Source organism: Myxocyprinus asiaticus, chromosome 44 (genome assembly GCF_019703515.2).
Source record: "Myxocyprinus asiaticus isolate MX2 ecotype Aquarium Trade chromosome 44, UBuf_Myxa_2, whole genome shotgun sequence".
In the NCBI taxonomy this organism is placed as follows: Eukaryota; Metazoa; Chordata; class Actinopteri; order Cypriniformes; family Catostomidae; genus Myxocyprinus; species Myxocyprinus asiaticus.
Genome location: NC_059387.1, coordinates 27,974,083 through 27,977,733, shown reverse-complemented (window position 1 = coordinate 27,977,733; position 3,651 = coordinate 27,974,083). Strand labels below are relative to the sequence as shown.

Here is a 3,651-nt window from a genome sequence, read left to right as displayed (position 1 = left end):
AGCAACAGAGATGCTAAATGGATTTCATAGCGCCAACAAAGGATGTAAACTGTTGAAAATGAACCTGCAGTCGAGAATGGCAAAGGTACAGATCTTGGTAAGCACAGTTTATTTTTTTTTAAACTTTGTATACGTGTTGTCCAAAGTTAAAACCTGAACTTTTTTCAGACACTAAACATTTACAGTTCCACAGTACCATTCATGGTGAAAAGTGTCGTTTTGTGCAAAAATCGAGTGGGGGGAAAATAACTGAAAATAAATAATGGCCAAATGTCTGTTAAACTAATAAATACTGATCTGGAATAGAAAAGGATTTAGAGTGCTTTTTCTGTACCCTATCACATAGTCCAACCAGATACAGATGTGTCTTGAGTTCTCTTCAGAGGGGTACAAACTGATCTCCCCTTTAACTTTAATGTCCTGAATCACATCCACAGCATCATCTAGATACAGTACCGCTTGTTTCCAGTGCATCTCCAGTTTAAAGTGAAATGTGGAGAGCACAAGGGCCTTCTCCTCTGTCAGGAAAATGACTGTAAACCACAGGCACAACACGTGGATGGAAGACGACCCGAAACACTTGCAGCTGAACACACCCCGCACATCTTTGAGCTGCTCGAGTGTGACCGTGTGCAAATCCAGCTCCGTAAACTTGCACGGATGGGAGAGCACGTCCTTCAGCATGACCAGATTCACTGTGATGTCTTTGTTCATGATGCACTTTCTGGCAAAGCTGGTCATGCAGGATATGTCCACGGCGTATTGTCCTTTAACAATGCTCCAAAAATGTAATCTGCCCTCTACTACCAGGTCGTTTATGGGAGCGATGTAGAGATCCACTTTGCATGGAAATACAAGGCCACCGGTTTTGAGCCACTTATCCCAGGTGAAGATCACAGAATTCAGCATTGATTCATGGTGCAGCACATAGCCCATCCCCTTGCTGACAATCACGTCCACCTGCTCGGGCAGTTCGATCGCCTCTAGTGTGCCTTTAATGACTTTGATACGGTCCTCCATCTGATTCAGTTTGACGATTCACACAGCCTAATTGGTGATCGAGCTCTCCTCTACGGCGAAAACCTTCCTGGCACCAGCTTGGGCACAGAATAGGCTGAGGACGCCGGTACCGGTGTGTCAAAGTCTGTTCCCCCTGTTTCCCTGGTTAGTGTTCCCCTTAGTGCTCTTAACCATTAAACTTAGGGGAAACAGTCTGTTCCTGCTGTGTTTAATTTATAACGGTGAAATCGAAGTCTGTTACCCCCTATGTTTCCCCTTTGTCGAAGTCTGTTATGGGGAACACTAACCAGGGAAACATAGGGGGCTGTGTCGAAGTCTGTTCCTCCTATGTTTCCCCTTTGTCGAAGTCTGTTCCCCCTATGAATTTCTTGAGCTATATAACATTTCTTTGAGTGTTTATAGAGACATAAATAGAAAAAATGGCCTCATGGAAAGCTGTGAGTGGATGAGTCAGTGTACCAGGTGAAAATAGATAATACGGAAACATGTAAAGCTTTTGTTTGGACTGTCTACTTTAATTTTATCTTCTGCAACAGGTATCTGAAACATCAATTTTAGATAAACAGAAAATACCATTTCCCAGGTGGGTTACTGGCAGAGTGTTTCGTGGATTTTGAATGTTCATTTGTAGCCCTCCCATTTTAATTTAATGTGATGTTATTTATACTATACCAATTTGCCAATAAAAATATGAAGGAACATGCAGTCTCTTTCTTTAGCCATTAAAGAAAATGCGGAACTCATCAAATGTGGAGACAGGTGGCAAGATGGCACCAATATTTACAATTACATTGTTTAGCTATGATATTATAATTTTACATGAATATAAAAAATATTATATTACGATATTTATAGTTATAAAGCATTTTATGAAAAAAATAAGTTACATTTTAAGTGCAATCACGTACATGAACACGAATACAATATTTACAGTAATCTCATCATAGACGCAGTATCTGAGCTGAAGCATTAGGGAGCATTATTGCATTTCTACTGGTGCATTTCGCACCACTTCTCATGTGAATGGAAAATGCCTGTACAATCGAGAAGTGGCAAGATCGCAAGCAAAGTCTGCCGCCCACCGCGTCCCATGTAAAACCGCCTTTAATCATCGCTTCCGGTAAGCTTCAGGAGAGGCTGGAATCCAAACGGTCTCTTGTGTGATGTATTCACATTGCCATGCTACCAACGTAATCTCAGATTCTCCAATCAGTTGAGACATTCAGGATAAGCACACAAATGCACTATTGCGAGTAAAGAAACAGATAATAACAGATCTAAACCAAAATCAACCAAGCTACTGTACAACGTTCCTCCTCACTTGTAAACAGCAATGCTCTTCCGGCTGTGACTCATGTGCCTCAGTTCTCGCGTGTTTCAAATGCCAATGCGATTACGTCACACGCATGCACTGCTGCTGACCGGAAGCATGATTTAGAGTAGTGTTGTCAAAAGTACTGGTACTTCGGTACCAAGTCGATACTAAAATAAAAAAGATGTAACGATACCAGTATTTCTGCAATACCGGTAGTACCGAGCACCGACTCAATCCGGTGCCAGTGCCCAGTATGACTGACACACGACAGCTTTAAAATGCTCACATGCTTATTTTGAACACGTGCTCTGTTACTCCTTGTACACTGAAATGGACAATTAATCAAATTAAAATCGTAACATGTCCTATTGTGATTTATTAAACCGCTGAAGGCTGCAATCTTACTGTGGATGAGCTGTGTACATTAAATAAATCTGACCTCTCATCCACTAGAAACTCCAGACATTGAGAATCATTCACGTTGTATGAGATGACAGAGCAGAGCACCAATCCACTGTAAAGTGCGTATTACATGTAGACTATATAGTTATAATTAAAATCACAGCATCTGCCCTTTAATCTCAGCTCAGCTTTATTTATATTGCATTTAAAACAACAGAGTTGACCAAACTGCTTCACAGTAATAAAATGTAAAACATAACATTTCAAAATTACCACATACACAAACACCAGTAATCTAAAACACAAAATACAAACACTTCAAAACTGTGTCCTACATTTTATTTGTCAGACTCAAAGGCCAGTGTAAAGTGATGAGATTTCAGACGTGACTTAAAAGTCTTCAATGATCACACTGTGCCTGTGAACTGTTTATCTGAAAAGGTGAAGCTTCTGGCGAAAAACACATGTCATAATAAAAGCACGAATCTAGATGCCTGAAAATGAAGAAATTGAATAAAAATGTATAGTAAAAATGTAATATTCACTGTAATAATAATAATTAATCCAAATATCACAAGCACATTTTATTGTTGAATAAAAGTTTGGCAAAAAAAAAAAAAAATAAAATAAAAAAAAAAATGCAATGACAAATTAAAAAGTTATATTTTCACTTGCTAGAAGTTTTACGAATTTATTGATTAGACCATTTTGATGATGAAATTAAACTTTAAAAAATGTTCTGGAAAGTTCTGGAAAATAATAATTATTATTAAACTATAATTATAAAAATAATTAAAAATAACTAAACTAGTGTGTTAAATAGCACATTATTATATTAGCATATTTTTTTCTGTGGTATCAAAATTGGTATCAAGAACTGTGAAATTTCACTGGTGTCAGTACCGACTGCTGAA

The 3,651-nt window shown here is 38.3% G+C and overlaps 1 pseudogene; it reads right to left on the bottom strand.

Annotated features, from left to right (window-relative positions):
• Nucleotides 1-277: 277 nt before the first annotated feature.
• On the bottom strand, nucleotides 278-1,137 carry LOC127434527 (protein arginine N-methyltransferase 6-like; annotated as a pseudogene).
• Nucleotides 1,138-3,651: the final 2,514 nt, after the last annotated feature.